Source organism: Mustelus asterias, unplaced genomic scaffold (genome assembly GCF_964213995.1).
Source record: "Mustelus asterias unplaced genomic scaffold, sMusAst1.hap1.1 HAP1_SCAFFOLD_948, whole genome shotgun sequence".
NCBI lineage: Eukaryota > Metazoa > Chordata > Chondrichthyes > Carcharhiniformes > Triakidae > Mustelus > Mustelus asterias.
In genome coordinates, this window is record NW_027590894.1 from 3,343 (window position 1) to 21,438 (window position 18,096).

Here is an 18,096-nt window from a genome sequence, read left to right on the forward strand (position 1 = left end):
TTTAGGGAAGGAAAGCTGCCTATAGGTGACTCCAGACCCACAGCATTGTTTTGGTCGCCGCACTACCAGAAGGACGTGGAGGCGTTAGAGAGAGTGCAGAGAAGGTTTACCAGGATGTTGCCTGGTATGGAGGGTCTTACCTACGAGGAGAGATTGGGTAAACTGGGGTTGTTCTCCCTGGAAAGATGGAGAATGAGGGGAGATCGAATAGAGGTGTACAAGATTATGAAGGGGATAGATAGGGTGAATGGTGGGAAGCTTTTTCCCAGATCAGAAGTGACGATCGCGAGGGGTCACGGGCTCAAGGTGAGAGGGGCGAAGTATAACTCCGATATTAGAGGGATGTTTTTTACACATAGGGTGGTGGGGGCCTGGAATGCGCTGCCAAGTAGGGTGGTGGAGGCAGACATGCTGACATAGTTTAAGACTTACCTGGATAGTCACATGAGCAGCCTGGGAATGGTGGGATACAAACGATTGGTCTAGTTGGACAAGGAGCGGCACAGGCTTGGAGGGCCGAAGGGCCTGTTTCCTGTGCTGTACTGTTCTTTGGAGGGATATGTCGCCATGTCACCTGCGCATTAGCCTGGGCCTCCGGATTACTACTATATCACCATCTTTGAGTAAGGTTTCCATTATCTTTCTTTAATGGCCAATTAAATGTGCCTTTAACAAACCATGCTAATTCCTGAACTAATAATACGTTCTAAATCCTCATTAATTTTCCCTTGAAGTAAGGAATCGAAAGGGAGAAAAGTTTGATAAATTTGTATCTTGTTTGCATATTGCTAATTTGGACAAAAACCTGGCTCCTGCCAGCAACAGAAACATTACACACAACGTGCACTTTATAATCATTTTTTCAACACTATTCCTTGAGGAAGGTATAATATATTTTTGATGCTCAACATATTGCTTTCCTGACAGCTACATATGCTTCATAGTGCTCTATGAAAGTTATTCATCATTGCTCTGCTACCATTATTACATGGACATCTGAGAGTGATTGTCCTTTGTCTGAAGTCACCAAAATAACTACTATAGTTTCATTGAGATGTCTGATTTTAGCAAATGAATAGGAAAAATGGCATGTACTTGTTGATGCTTTTCTGGAACATCTTTTGAAATTTAAAACTTACTTTTTCATGCGATGTAAACCTCGTTTATATTTACGTAAGGGCACGCATTTGTCAATTTCCAGCCTTGCTCTATTTCAGTTGACTCTAAGTCAAAGAGTAGAGAAATGTCAGAATTATCAATAACTACACAATTAATATGTTTTAATCTCCAAAATTGGTTGCAAACTTTACAAATTTTCATTAATTCCAACATTACCATTAATTGGATTTTTCCGCGTTTCAGCCTTCATTAATCTCTTCCGCTTTTTACGAAAATAACACTAAAAATAAACAAACATTTCATTTTTATTCTGACAGAATCGTAAACTAAATTCGTAATTCAGTAGTATTAATTGCCAAAGAGTGCAATTTTCATTTTGGAAAACATATTTATGAAAATATGATGATGTAGTATAAGTACACAATTTACATCTGCTGTAAAAATGCCACAATGTACCTGCAGCTGTCGATTACACATGGAAGAGCATGAGGGCTGTTATGTTAAAATGCCATGTAGAATTAGCTGATGTGGCTCTTATATGTTGCCTCGGTTAATAACTTATCGTTGCTATACCCAATGTTACGACGTGGATACAGATCAGCATTATTCCAATGACATAACAATGACATATATATGAAGAAGATCTTGAAACCTTTGATGATATAACAAGGCAATTTATTATACCAAATAATTTTGCATGGATATTTTTTTTAAAAATCAGCTTCTTGCGTCCCATCAGATCTGAGTGCGTGTATCTGAATTTGAAGAGCTCATTTGCCAAAAGATCATTCGGTGCAGCCTTTCTGGTCACTGAAGAGTAGCTCTCATTCTGCCATATGCTGTTCCTGGGCAGAATTTTCCCATTTCTTTTCCAGGTGTTGTCTCAGGCAGGAAAAACGGAGGATAGCCCACCAGCTGCCTCGCCAGGTTTTCCCACTGTATTTTCTAACAAATTAGGGGTTTTAAGAAAGTTAAGAGGCAGGATGTCATGCAAGGAGAGGTGAACCAGCAATCTCAGGTGCCGAGATCAGGGGGCCCTACACTGATCAAAAATTGGACGGTTCTCTAGCTTTCCCTTCCATCCCCTCCCTTGAAACCTTTGCCCCAGGCTTCCCTTCATATCCCTCTCTTCAGGCTTGCATTGAAGCACCGGCACCACAAAGCCGCCAAGAAGGCTGCCTGTGCCCCCACCACCCCAAAACGAAGATGTAGAGCCGATTCACAGGTGCCAGCTTGAATTCACTCAACTCCAAGTTGGCCTCGGAGGTCTGGTCTGCTTGTGTCTCTTGAAACCATTCTGAGTTTAATTTGACGTGGGGGCATGATTCCAACTTATGGGTCCGATAATGATATGCAAATATATTACATTGAGATTCCGATGTTGAACACAGGAAATGTGACCAGCCACCAATGGGAGGAGGGGCAATCGCGCCCTAAATCTATGTCATTTATCACACCTAAAGACTTCTCGCAACTCTCACCACCAAACCTGCCCAATGCAAAAGGGAGCAGAAAATCTCAGCCATCATCTTTAGTACAAGCCCCAAAGGTTTCTTGTTTATTCCTCTGTCCAGTGGTGCAACTATTGTTAGGAGGCCTATAAACTACTCCCACCAGTATTTACTCACCCTTGCTATTCCTAATTTCCACCCATACTGATTCTTCTTGATCTTCCGAGCCAAGATCCTTCCTCACAACTGTCCTTATATCATCCTTTACTGTCCAGGTTACTCCTCTTTATCCGTTCTGTCTGTCTTTTCGAAGGGTTCTGTTCTACTGGAATATTTATTTTCTCACTTAGCTCATCTTGACTCTGGGGTGAATTTTCCCGTTCCACCCGCCACGGGAATCGCGAGGGGCGGACCATGGAAAGATCTGTTGACCTCGGGCAGGATTTTCCAGTTTTGCGGAGTGTGTGGCCAGAAAATCTCACCCTCTGTCTCTGTAACGGTGATTAGATCAAAATCATTTATCTCTGTTATGCCACAACTTCACCTATAGCAACTAGGCTTCACAGAACTTGAGCACTGCTGAAAGAAGAAATTTTGTCCAAGTTTTTTGTCTTGCCAGAGTCCACTTGCTCACCAATCCGCACTCTCTTCTCAAAGTATAACTTTTGTTTCCCCTGACATTGGTATTCTTGTGATTATCGCCAAGCATTGTTTGTTTGAAAACTTAAACCAGGCAGCTTAACTTTGATTGATAATGGCATTGCTCCAAGGAATGAACCAGCAAACTTATTCTGTTTAGCTGCAACAAGCACAAATGTGTGCATATGTTTTTTCTCTCTGCAATGAACAGGGCCCCGTGTATTTCTATGTGTAACTTCCAGTGCATGCAAAGGTGCTACACTGCGAGCTTGACTGACACCATCAGTTTTACTTTTAGCATAATGAGGATTATTTAGCAAATGTTGTCAAATCGCAGAATCACATCAAATGCTGGACGCTGTTCTGAGGTTTTGCAAGCACCAGCTGGTTAAGTACAATCTATACCTTGCCTGTCACGAACAGCAGAAGCGACATGCTGTTTGATGCATTCTGCCAGTCCTTGGAACTATGGACTACTTCATTTATCTCACTGCAGATGTTTTGCACGTTCAGATAGAGCCTTTAATTTTTTTACTACCATTCTCTGCATAGATCTTACTACCCGATGCACTATTATAGTTAAACTCTGCAAACCTTCTTGTTCCACTCCATCTTTACTTATAATCTTTACACTGTTTTAAGTGAGCAAGCATGAAAACAGCAGCTGATCACTGATTGCAGCTCGTCACAGGGTGAGAACTTGGGAATTTGGTGAATGAGGGAATTGGGAGGAGGTGCTTTTTATGCAAGTAGCTACCTTAACTGAGCTTGAAAAAGCACGGAGAGTGGTAGACCAGTTTAAAATATCTAATGCTCGATGGATCAGTCACATTCCGAGAAAACAGGCAAGAGACTGGTTGTAGCATTTTGCTCACAACTTTCAAAACTCGGATACCTTAGCAGTCGTTGTGAGGTTTTATTAGTAGTATTAGGAACAGTACAGTTTAGGGTTTCTAATCTCCAAGTTTATAATCGGTAATCTGTAACGGTAAGGCAGACAGGATAATTTGGCGACATGGAATGTTCATCATTTAACATGTGGAAAGTTGTGGTTGCTTCCTGTGGCCTACATGCCTACAAGTTAAGGAAGTGTCACCAGAAACTTGAGCTCTGGATTTCAGAGCTTGTGAGACAACTGAAGTTAATATGACGCAGCTATGAGACCGAGAACTCATGGATCGCACATTTAAGGTGGTGATCGATCACACTACAGGTTAAAAGAGTACAGAGACGCAATAGTCAATCTAGAAGCATCAGGCAGATAGCCTAATGCAGGGTCCCCCGAGTCCATCCCATAAACAATTGAGTTCTCTGTTCTGGACATTGGTGAGGGTGATGGTTCCTCAAGAGGCTTGCAGCTAGAGTCAAGGCCAAGATCCTGGTTGAGGCCGTTCTCATGTGTGCGGAACTTGGCTATCAGTTTTTGCTCGGCAATTCTGCATTGTCGTGTGTCGTGAAGGCCACCTTGGAGAACGCTTACCCGAAGATCAGAGGCTGAATGCCCGTGACTGCTGAAGTGTTCCCCGACAGGAAGAGAACACTCCTGCCTGGTGATTGTCGAGCAGTCTTCATTCATCCATTGAGGATGGCCTCAACCGGGATCTTGGGTTCATATCACACTACCTGTAACCCCACAACTTGCCTGGGCTTGCAAAATATCACTGACTGTCCTGGCTGAGACAATTCGCACCTCTTTAATCTGTGCTTAACCCTCTCTCCACTCACATTGTCTGAACCTGTAAAGACTTGGTTACCTGTAAAGACTCGCATTCCAACCATTATCTTGTAAATTGAATCTGTGTCTATGCATGCCCTGTTTGTGAACACAACTCTTCACTCACCTGAAGAAGGAGCGACACTCCGAAAGCTTGTGCTACCAAATAAATCTGTTGGACTTTAACCTGATGTTGTAAGTGGGCCAATCCATGGCTTATAAAGGAAATTAGAGAGCATATCTGCTCTAAGGAAGAGGCATACAGATTGGCCAAGAAAAATAATAGGTCTGAGGATTGGGAGCAGTTTAGATTTCAGCAAAGAAGGACCAAGGGATTGATTAAGATGGGGAAAATACAGTACGGAAGTAAGTTTGCAGGGAACATAAAGACTGACACTAAGAGTTTCTATAGATATGTAAAGAGAAAGAGGTTGGTGAAGACAAATGTAGGTCCTCTGCAGACAAAAACGGGGAAATGTATAAGAGGGGACAAAGAAATGGCCGAGCAACTGAATATATACTTTGGTTCTGTCTTTACAAAAGAGGACACAAATCAGATACCAGAAATGTTGGCGTTTGCAAGATTTAGTGAGAGGGAAGAACTGAAGGAGATCAACATTAGTAGAGCAGTGGTACTGGGAAAGCTGATGAGATTGAAGGCAGATAAATCCCCAGGGCCTGATAATCTACATCCCAGAGTACGGAAGGAAGTGGCTCTAGAAATAGTAGATGCATTGGTGATCATCTTCCAGGATTCCATAGACTCTGGAACAGTCCCTGCAGATTGCAGTGTAGCGAATGTCACTCCAATATTCAAAAAGGGAGGTAGAGAGAAAACAGGGAATTATAGACCAGTAAGCTTAACACCGGTAGTGGGGAAAAGTCCCGATTCCACGATCAAGGATTTTATAGCAGAGCATTTAGAAAGCAGTGGCAGGATCAGACAGAGCCAGCGTGGATTTGACAAATCTGTTGGAATTCTTTGAAGATGGAACTAGCAGAGTTGACAAGGGGGAACTAGTAGATGTGGTATATTTGGACTTTCAGAAAGTGTTTGACAAAGTTCCACGCAAGAGATTATTGTGCAAGATTAAAGTGCATGGGATTGGAGGAAGTGTAGTGAGATGGATAGAAAACTGATCGGCAGAGAGGAAACAACGAATAGGAATTAATGGACGCTTTTCAAATTGGCAGGCAGTAACTAGTAGGGTGTCACAGGGATCAGTGCTGGGACCCCAGTTATTCACAATATATCTTCATGATTTGGATGAGGGAACAAAATGTAACATCTCAAAGTTTGCAGATGATACCAAGTTGGGTGGGAGGGTGAACTGCGACCAGGATGCAGAGATCCTTCAGAATGATCTGGACAGGTTGGGTGAGACAGCTAATCAATGGCAGATGCAGTATAATTAGGATAAGTGTGAGGTTATTCACTTTGGAAGCAAAAACAAGGCGGAGATTATTCCCTGAATGGCTGTAAATTGGGAGAGGGGAGTGTGCAGCGGGACCTGGGTGTCCTTGTGCACCAGTCACTTCAGGTAAGCATGCAGGTGTAGCAGGCGGTAAAGGCGGCAAATGGCATGATGGCCTTCATCGTGAGAGTTTTTGAGTACAGCAGCAGGGATGTGTTGTAGCAACTATACAGGGCCTCGGTGAGGCCACACCTAAAGTATTGTGTGCAGTTTTGGTCTCCTTTTCTGAGGACGGACGTTCTTGCTCTCGAGGGAGTGCAGCGAAGGTTAACCCGGCGGATTCCAGGGATGGCGGGATTGATGTATGAGGAGAGATTGACTCGGTTAGGATTGTTTTCGCTGGAGTTCAGATGAATGAGGGGGGATTTCATAGAGACTTATAAAATTCTAACAGGCCTAGACAGGATAGATGCAGGGTGGATGTTCCCGACGGTGGGGGAGTCCAGAACCAGGGATCACAGTCTGAGGATTCAAGATAGACCATTTAGGATGGAGATGAGGAGACATTTCTTCACCCAAAGAGTGGTAAACCTGTGAAATTCATTACCACAGGAAGTAGTTGATGCCAAAACATTGAATGCATTCAAGAGGCGGCTGGATATAGCACTTGGGGCTGAAGGAGGAAATTTTCCAGAAAACCATATTTGCATCATCAAACATATTTTTATTGGACTAATTGGCACCACTCATAACGGGCCAACAATGCAGAGGGGCACCCCCGGATGGATATTCGATCGGGTCTCCCCCTGCACAGCTGAGAGACTCACGAATTTCAGAAACTACGGAAGATCCCTAATCTGCCTAGCAACAGCGCATAGCTGCATTTTAAACTGGCCAAGGAAGATCAAGATCCCTATGAAACGAGACAGAGAGTGGGTTATCAAAACCAAGCTATCACTGAAATATTACCAATTCGGCCAAGGCAGACATAAAAATCTGATAAACTAAGAGATAAGGATAAAAGGTTAAGAATGAAATACCCCAGACACCCAACAGGACAGGATGACATTAACACTCAATCTCACAAGCAGGAAACACAGACACGGAACAATAGGACCAATTTAAATAAGAGGACACATAGAGATAGTAATGGGAAACGCATTTAGACACCGGGGCAGGACCAAGTAATCCCATTAACACGAACACACACCATACAAATGCTAATCCATGAAACTTCCTAGGGACTTTTGAAACTGACAGACCACTTTATACATTGTGTAAAAAAAGGCATAATCAAATGTTCCCGCGCGAATTTTGGATCCCTATAAAGATCCAGAGCTGATGTGATTTAATTGAGATCAACGTGGCCAAGCCACTGTTTCTGAGCTGGCTACGGGGGTCTCCCTGGGATCCCAGTAATTGTACAATAAAGACACGCTTTGAACCTTGATTTGCGACTCAACTTCTATTCTGCACTGGTAAGGGATATTTCCCTACAACAAAATGGCGTAGTCACGGCAGGATTTGATATCTGACTTCTGACTGATGGCCACAGTTTGAAAGTCGGGATCAAATTTAAACGAATCTGATACAAATCCAGAGCAGTCAAAGGCGAGTGCAGGTCTCCGTTCAAAGTGAGGTACCTTTAAGGGTTAGGGTTTGTCTGTTTTAAGTATTGTTGTCTTGTAGAACTGTATAATCTTGCCTAAGTTTTTAAATTGAAACAGAAGTCCGCACTAAAGAGGTACAGGTCAGAACGACCGCGTGGAAGAAGGTAAGTAACTTTTAACTTTAATAGGAGTAAAGGACCAGAGGTAAAGATAACAGGTTTTGGGCTATTTGATAACAGGAATTAAGACTAATATAAAGATAAGTACCGCATGCAGAACTAATTGGTGTAACTAACCCAGGATTGTAAATGAAACCGCTGTCTGTGCCAAGGCAATAGGACAAGGGAGTGCTTGACTCAAGGTGCCCTACCCTAAACTGGACGTTAAGAGGAGAAATCTCCCACGCTAAGGTTGGGTTTTGAAGCGGGCGCTAAGAGGCACAGGCACTCAGGGTGCAAGGCACGGACAGTGTAAATCGGGTAACAACACTGACTCTGAAGGGACGAACAACCTCAGAGTCGATACAGTTACTAACTATAACAGGGGCTTTGATAACAGAATACATGTGTGTAAGTGTTGAGGAAAAGGGGACCCGATCCATCCTGACCAAGAGACACGACGACGGAGGATCCATTAGGGACCCGGGCGGAGTTTGATAACCTTGTTCGTCTGTAGGGAACACCACAGCCCATAGCAGGATACCCGGTTTTGGGGTAACGGATCAACCCTGCTAGTGGGGGTGGTGGCCGAGCGGGAGGCGTTGTACTTAGAGGGGCTGGGAACAGGGGCGGACAAACCCACTAAACAACCAGCACACATCCCAATAAGACAACACAAAATAGTCCAAGCGTGAGGTGTCAGGAATAGTTGGGGGAGCCCAGGGGAAAGAGACCCACTGGAACCTCACTACGAGAACCTACAGCAATACAGACGGTGCTGGGGCAGTATCAGTGACAGGAGATAAGGGAGAGAGTTGAGGCACTTTTACTGTAGCAGCCAGCATACGGGGGTTGCAGGACTGCTAGACAGAAAAATGGCAGACCACGTTGTTAAGGGAGAAACTGCAGTAGCTCTCATTTTGAAGTATCTGTTAGCCAGAGAAGCGATTGTTGCAAAGATGAAACGGAACGGGTGGAACGCATCACAAACTTTAGAAGATCAAAGAAAGTGGGTAGACGGAGTTAAACGGGACAAAACAAAAGTAATGGGAGTAATATTAGTGACCCAGTTAGCTGGACTAATTGAGGAAGTAAATGCCTCAATGGAGGAGAGACACAAAGAGACAGAACAAATTAAAGTATTACAGGAGAGAGTGAGGGAATTAGAATACAGAAACCACACTGCGGAGATAACGCAGAGATCAGAGGAAACGGACCCTCGGCGCCCATACGAGTCAGTGCAGAAACATACAGCCACTCCAGCATCAAAAGAAAACATAGACAATTATAATCTAGCGCCAGTCACGAGAGGAGGGACGTTAGCACAACCAAAGGCAACCTATAAGCCTTTTACGCCAGGGGAAAGGCAGCAGATGGATAGGAGAGATCTTAGTTTTTGTATTTCAGTGTGTTTGTGAGATCTGGTAGCTTGTCGAATGTAGGTGGTTGTTGTTGTAATTAGATTGAGAGCAGGGAGCTCTTTGTTCCTGTGGAATGTTTGCTACAGGCAGTGGGTGCAGTGTATTGCACCTTGGTTTAGCCTCAGGGGGCTGGGAGAGTGTTAAAACTGTTAAAGATTAAAGTGATAGGATTTCTTGAATTTACTTCTGCTTTGAGTTAATTACAGTTTGGAAGAAAGAAGAATAAAAGCGATTGTCTTAATCAATGTTCTGTATTCTCTTTGAATGTTTTACACTCATCCCAGTCTGAAATGATAAGTTTGAATGAAAAAGGATGTACTGTGGAATGACTTTTGGAAGCTTCCATGTGTGTGTGTGTGTGTTTAAACAAAGTGGTTGCGTGGATGCTTTGTTGTTGTTTGTTTTAATGTTAAGAAAGGATTTAAACCTTGGAAGGAAGCATGTGCTCTTTCCTTTGTCTTGAAGTAGAAATTATAAGAGTTAGTTGAGGAGTTAAGAGAAGAAAATAAGTTATTTTGTGGAAAGGTAGAAAAGCAGGAACAAAAGACTGAGGTCTATGAATTAGTTTAAAGTGTATCAAGTCAGTGAAATACAGTATTAATCGCAGAATATCGCGATTTGCGAACGTCAGATAGTTTAGTATTCTGAACTAGTTAAAATTATGTACTGCCGTCAGAATTTCATGAGCCATCAAGGTTCAAGGTTTGCCAAATATAAAAGCACTGCAAAGCTTAAAACCTAGCCAGTTAAGAAACCAAAATGTTCCTAATCAAATAACTGGTATGTATTGTACCTGCTTTGATTTTGATTCGGCGCCTGTTACTTTTCCTAGAGTGCGGGGGTTTCGATCTGGAGCTCAGTTTAAAAATAGAAACGGCTTGAATTAAAAGGGTTTGGATATCACGGGTACGATGTGTAAAGTGGTATGATACAACTGCCGCTTGATTATTTTTATTATACAGTATAGCACTGCCATATAGACACAAGAATAACATCAAATCCTGAAAAGCCTTAACCAACTTTGTATGATATATTCATATACTATATTGGGCATTGATAAAGACATAATTATTTTGTGAAGTACTGTGGTGTAGCGCTTGCACGCAAACAAATGATCAAATTAGAGATAGTGTAAGAGTACTCATATAAAGATCGGAACTGTATGGCATGTGATTTTAATGGGGAAAGCGATGTCTTTTGATAAGACTACATACAAATGAATGGATGTATCCGACAATACATCCGAGACCTTAGCACCCAATTGAAGGGGATGCGCCGGTCCGTAATTTCTAATCAGGCACAGGTCGACGCAGAGGGGGACTCAGAAATATTACCAGAAGTCCCAAAAGCCGGGAGCCGGGTATTAACAAAAGTGCTTCCTGCAAAACCAGGATTTGCCCCAAGATGGCACGGACCTTACGAGGTCATTATTAGCGGAGATACCTGTGCCTGTATAGATATAAGGGGACAGGGGGTCTGGAAACACTGGACCCAATTAAAACTATATGAGGACAAATGAACTAAAAAAATACCGTTTTGCTCATTCAACTTCCACAGGAACCAGGACCAGATCTACTATCAAGACGTCGGAACCAACTACTTTTAATTTAATTGCCTGTTTATTTTCTGTATATACTGTAATTGTAAAATACTGTTGAAAAAAAAAGAGCGATATGGGAACAGGGACATATCTGATAATAACCCTGACCATTGTAAATACACTCCAACATATGGGGGTTAGGGGAGCAGAACCACCAATCATGGAAGGAAACCTATTCCTGAAAACACACATCCAGATCTATGGGAATAGGACCGCTTGTTACCCCTCAGCGCGATCAGTAAACTCCCTATTCATCGCAACACCAGGGTGGCTCCCACAAGAGTTATTCACTATTGACACATCGGGGGCACCCTGCAAAGAACATATTGGGTACTTTAAGCAAGGGATACAAGGAAGGTGTGTAGAGCTCACTGAGCCGGGAATTCTAAGGGGGACGGGACCCCAACCGGAGGAGACACTTGGGAACTACCCACAATGTTTTAAGGGAGAGGGATGGGGGTGCGTGCATGCCTTTGTCCCTAAAAATGATTCGTGCGCTGAGGCACATTGTGCTCTCCAGGAGTGCCGGGTCCGGGAAGGACACTTCACTTGTGACTGCAAGCAACAAAAATGCATTGCAGTCACCGCGGGTAGGCAGCTTATGTGTGGCAAGTGCAACAGCACCCACGTAAGCTCAGCCTCAGGGACATATCCATTTGATTCTCACCAAGAGGTACAATCAAGTGGACAGTCCAGGGGGAGGGAAGGTTCCACAAGATGGGGCCATGCGGTCAAACGACACCGGGGTAATGCATGTTATCGGGTTAAAGACGGGTACGTGTTTTTATTTAAAAATGTATATATGACGGCCACAGACAGGCCTCCAAGGTTCTTTTCTGTAGGGACAATCAGACCTCTCACGGTTCCATGCCCAAGTGAAGGGCATGTCCAGAAACGCATAGTGACCAGGGCCATCAGCGCAGAATTTTGCTCCGACTGGCAGGCCCCTGTCACACTAGGGTCTTCTTTAGGATATGGATTTCTGGGGACACTATCCCTGGGAGGCGCCGCAGGGGTGATCAGTGCCAGTAATAGGAACTTCTTCATATGTGGACTGACCATTTTAGGAAACAACACCCTACAAGCATTAGGCGCAATTGACCAAGAACTCGCAGAACTCAGACTATACACACAACAAACGAGATATGCGGTGGACTATCAGCTAGCCAGACAAGGGGGGGTATGCACCATCATCAAGGAAAAATGCATCACATACGTACACGACGAGACACTAAACATAACAGCAGCCATGTCCGGGATACAAAAGCAATTGGATAACTTTAAACAGGGGTTAACAGGGACTGATGGGTGGTTAGGATGGCTGTTTAACACAGTTTGGGGAGCATATATTATGAAGGGATTAATCCTAGTAGTAGCCATCCTGTTCACACTCTGCCTTGGCCTAACCTGTATTAAAGTGATATGTGCAAATATTACATCAAGAATGCTACCCACTGCCAGTATCCAGATGCAAGAACTTAACAACGACCCAGAAGAGGAGGAACAACGGCAAGGACAACAGCTGTACAAATCACTGTTCCTCTGAAGGTCGTCCATGGGGGGTCAGCCATGAATGGCACCCCCTGGACGAGAGGAGGGACTGAAGGAGGAAATTTTCCAGAAAACCATATTTGCATCATCAAACATATTTTTATTGGACTAATTGGCACCACTCATAACGGGCCAACAATGCAGAGGGGCACCCCCGGATGGATATTCGATCGGGTCTCCCCCTGCACAGCTGAGAGACTCACGAATTTCAGAAACTACGGAAGATCCCTAATCTGCCTAGCAACAGCGCATAGCTGCATTTTAAACTGGCCAAGGAAGATCAAGATCCCTATGAAACGAGACAGAGAGTGGGTTATCAAAACCAAGCTATCACTGAAATATTACCAATTCGGCCAAGGCAGACATAAAAATCTGATAAACTAAGAGATAAGGATAAAAGGTTAAGAATGAAATACCCCAGACACCCAACAGGACAGGATGACATTAACACTCAATCTCACAAGCAGGAAACACAGACACGGAACAATAGGACCAATTTAAATAAGAGGACACATAGAGATAGTAATGGGAAACGCATTTAGACACCGGGGCAGGACCAAGTAATCCCATTAACACGAACACACACCATACAAATGCTAATCCATGAAACTTCCTAGGGACTTTTGAAACTGACAGACCACTTTATACATTGTGTAAAAAAAGGCATAATCAAATGTTCCCGCGCGAATTTTGGATCCCTATAAAGATCCAGAGCTGATGTGATTTAATTGAGATCAACGTGGCCAAGCCACTGTTTCTGAGCTGGCTACGGGGGTCTCCCTGGGATCCCAGTAATTGTACAATAAAGACACGCTTTGAACCTTGATTTGCGACTCAACTTCTATTCTGCACTGGTAAGGGATATTTCCCTACAACAGGGCAAATAGGATCAAAGGCTATGGGGAAAAAGCAGGATTAAGCTATTGAGTTGGATGACCAGCCATGATCTTAGTGAATGGCGGAGCAGGCTCGAAGAGCCAAATGGCCTCCTCTTGCTCCAATCTTCTATGTTTCTATGTGGGCAGCATGGTGGCACAGTGGTTAGCACTGCTGCCTCACAGCACCAGGGACCTGGGTTTAATTCCAGCCTTGGGTAACTGTCTTTGTGGAGTTTGCGCATTCTTCCTGTGTCTGTGCAATTTCCTCCCACGGTCCAAAGATGTGCAGGTTACATGCACAATTGTCCCTTGAATGTCAAGGAATTTGGCAATGGGGCTGACAGGAATAGGGCCTGGGTGGGATGTTGCCAGTGCAAGCTCAATGGGCTGAATTACCTCTTTCTGCACTGTATGGATTCTATGATTCCATGAACCATGGGTATGCAACCATGTGTACTGGCTATAGTCTGGAATCTGCAGAATCTGTGCAGGAACTCAGGCTAAAATATATTGATTTTTAAAAAGAATACAAGAACTCAGAGCAGGAGTAGGCCATTTGGCCCTTCAACCCTGCTCCGCCATTCAATTAGATCATGGCTGATCTTTTCATGGACTCAGCTCCACTTACCCACCCGCTCACCACAGCCCTTAATTCCTTTACTGTTCAAAAATCCATCTATCTTTGCCTTAAAAACTCTCAATCAGGTAGTCCCAACTGCTTCACTGGACAGGGAATTCCACAAAGTCACAACCCTTTGGGTGAAGAAGTTCCTCCTCAACTCAATCCTGAATCTGCTCCCCCTTATTTTCAGGTTTCACCCCCCAGTGGAAACAACCTCCCTACTTCTATCTTATCTATTCCCTTCATAATTTTATATGTTTCCATAACACCCCCCTTCATTCTTCTAAATTCCAAAGAGTATAATCTCAGTCTACTCAGTCTCTTCTCATAAGCCAACCTTCTCAACTCGGACTCAACCGAGTGAATCTCCTCTGCACCTCCACCAGCGCCAGGACATCCTTTCTCAAGTAAGGAGACCAACACTGTACACAGTATTCCAGGTGTGGCCTCCCTAGCACCTTATATAGCTGCAACATAACCTCCCTGTTTTGAAACTCCATCCCACTAGCTTTCGAGGACAAAATTCCATTTGCCTTCTTAATTACCTGCTGCACCTGCAAACCAACTTTTTGTGATTCATGTACAAGGACACCCAGGTCCCTCTGCAAGCTGCAATTTTTTACCATTTAAATAATTGTCCACTTTGCTGTTATTCCTATCAAAATGGATGGCCTCACATTTACCAACATTGTATTCTATCTGCCAGACCCTTGCCTACTCACTTAAACTCTCTATATCTCTTTGCAGACTTTTATAGTGTCCTCTGCACACTTTGCTCTACCACTTATCTTAGTGTCATCTGCAAACTTTGACACACTACACTTTGTCCCCAATCATCTATGTAAATTGTAAACAATTGCGGTCCCAACACTGATCCCCGAGGCATACCACTAGTCACTGATCGCCAACCAGGAAAACACACACTTATTCCCACTCTTCGCTTTCTGTTAGTTAACCAATCCTCTATCCATGCTAATACATTACCCGTAATGCCGTGCATCTTTATCTGATGCAACAGCCTTTTGTGCGGCACTTCGTCAAATGCCTTCTGTGCGGCACCTCGTCAAATGCCTTCTGGAAATCCAGATACACCACATCTACCAGTTCCCCATTGTCCACTATGCTCGTAATGTCCTCAAAGAATTTCATTCAATTAGTTAAGTGTGACCTGCCTTTCATGAACCCATCGTGTGTTTTCCCAATGGGACAATTTCTATTCAGATGTCTCACTATTTCTTCCTTGATGATAGCTTCAAGCATTTTCCCCACTACAGAAGTTAAGCTAACTGGCCTATAGTTACCCACCATTTTTCTATCTCCTCTTTTAAACAGTGGCGTCACATTTGCTGCTTTCCAATCTGCTGGAACCGCCCCAGAGTCCAGCGAATTTTGATAAATTACCACGAGTGCATTTGCTATTTCCACCACCGTCACTTTTAGTATCCTGGGATGCATTCCTTCAAGGCCAGGAGACTTGTCTACTGTGATGCTAGTGTACCTTTAAGAAAGTTTTTTTTTAAAACATGACTTCTGCAGCTTTCACAGCTTCAGTGGTTTCTTAGCTCGCAGCTTCAGTGACGTCACTGTTGCCGGCTTGACTGGAAATGTCCTTTTATTGCTCAAGTGTCTTCATTGGGGTTGTTTGTGGTGTTTGCTTTGGAATTAGCTTTGCAATCCTGCATTGTTATGAGGATGGTCATGTGTTTTTGGACGGTTTTTTACTTTTCAGTTCAGAGCTGCAGGTTTGAGTTTTAGTTTTAGAAGAGACAGCAAGATAAAAGGAATTGTTTTCTCTCTCTCTCGGTTTTGTTTTCTTTGGAAATTCTCCTGTTTTCCTGAAGGGTGAATATCTGCTGTTGTTGGGGCTGGACCAGAGTCTCTCTGGTGCTTTGGGAAGCTGCCTTGTCTTCAAAGTGTGCAGAATAAATCCAGAGAGCTGCAGACTTCAACCAAAGGACTCAATCTCCCTTATCACGTGAGCAGTAGACTTTGCTGAACATGTTTAAAGGGTTTTCTCTATGGCAAGGGTTTTGGTTTGATTGGAACACATTAGATATCTTTGTTAAGGGTTTTATACATTATAGCGGTTGTTTTGTTTCTTGTTTGCAATTGAAAAAATTCTAGCTAATTTTCTTACTATACACGTTAACTATGTTCTAAAATAAACTTTGTTCCACAAAAGCTTCCTTGGATTTTTTGAATCACACCTGAAGTGGAATATATCATGTTTATCCTAGCCAAATTCAAGATACAACATTTATGATTCAGATGGGCTTCATAAAATACATTAGAGTTTCTAACCTCAACCATAACACTACCTTTAGCCCCATTAACTTACCTAACACTGCTTCTTGAGTGATAATGATCGTTTCTAGATTCTCACCTGTCATTGCCTTCTCATCATCAATTTGGGGCATGTTATTTGTGTTTTCCACTGTGAAGTCCGACACAAAATACCTGTTCAATGCCTCGGCCACTTCCTCATTTCCCATTATTAAATCCCCCTGCTTAGCCTCTATGTTTACCTTCGCCGCTCTTTTTCTTTTTATATATCTGTAGAAACTTTTGCTATCTGTTTTTGTATTCTGAACTAGTTTACTCTCATAGTCTATCACACTTTTCTTTATAGTTTTTTTGCAGATCTCTGTTGGCCTTTAAAGATTTCCCAACCCTCTCGTTTTCCACTAATCTTTGCAATTTTGTATGCAAGGCCAGAATTTATTACCCATGACAATTAAAGAATGGTGATATAGTGCGAAGGCGTGATTTTGCTTGACGAAGTTGAACTTGTAGATTGTGGTGTTCCCCTGCATCTTCTGCCCTTGTTATTCTCGGAGCTGGAGGTTGAGAATTTGGAAGGTGCTGACGAAGAAACCTTGATGAGTTCTGCAGTGCATTTTGTAGATGGTACACATTGTGCATGTAGTGGTGCGAATAAAGTTTAATGTGCTGAATGGGATATAGAAATTTACCAGGAGGATACAATCTGGTAGACTGAAAAATGTTCCAAATAATTACGTTGTTTGCCGCCTCCCTAAATCAAGAAAATTACGACCTGTTAAAAGGTAGAGGTAAATTTGGACAAATTGTACGTTGCAGTGATTAAGCACATGAACAAAATATTTTCCAACAGCAGATGATGGTGATAATGGGAGGTGGACAATACAAGACTCCCAAACACCCAATTAACTCCCTGTCACACACAAACACGGGGTATTCCAATACTCAGTAACAGGATAACACCGGGCACGTACCTTGCAGCGCGGATAGTGTGCAGTCGTCGATTTTACCGACTTCAGTAAGCTATTCTTCCTTCTTCTCCTTCTCCCGTTGGATGAACTTGCCCACGAATTTCATGATCAAGACCACGAGGCCCCAGACTATTAGCAAAATCGCGATCACCAAGATGACGATGCCCAGGTTCGTGGTCCACAGGAACGACAGCAAGTTGTACATGAAATCGTAGAGGAGTTTGTAGCCGCACCATATCGCCAAAGTTTCAATCACCGTTTTCAGCCCCGACCTCTCGTACAGAGTCTGCAACATGGCGGCTCGGCAGGTCGGCCAACGCGCCTGCGCGCGCCCGCACACACGCGAAGCTCCCAATTCAACCTCGATGTCACCGGGAAACTGGAGCCGAGAAACGGAGAGTCAGGATGAGGAACACGAACCGATTCCTCGAAACTGTTTTTCTTTCTTTTAAAAAAATACAGTGCAAAATATTGTTAAGCCACAACGTGTCAGGTCAGCGCCGACACTGAACTGGATGGTCCCGGCTCCCCGTCACCGCCTGCCCAGCGCCATTGCTCGGTCACAATGGCTCAGCCCATTACCCACACTTGGGGGGGGGGGGGGCGGTGTGGGAGGGAGACCAGAAAATATAACAGTATTCACACACAGGAGGAAATAAGTAAACAT

General features: G+C 43.5%; 1 protein-coding gene across 1 annotated transcript in view; it reads right to left on the reverse strand.

Moving 5' to 3' along the window:
• Positions 1–1,099: 1,099 nt before the first annotated feature.
• LOC144487644 (uncharacterized) overlaps positions 1,100–18,096 on the reverse strand; it is a 64,886-nt gene continuing 47,889 nt past the window's right edge. The window contains exons 5-7 of the mRNA XM_078205721.1: positions 17,433–17,874; positions 1,336–1,399; positions 1,100–1,223 (exon numbers count right to left, since the gene is read on the reverse strand). The gene's annotated coding sequence lies outside the window, so the exon portion shown is untranslated. The remainder of the gene's footprint in view (positions 1,224–1,335; positions 1,400–17,432; positions 17,875–18,096) is intronic.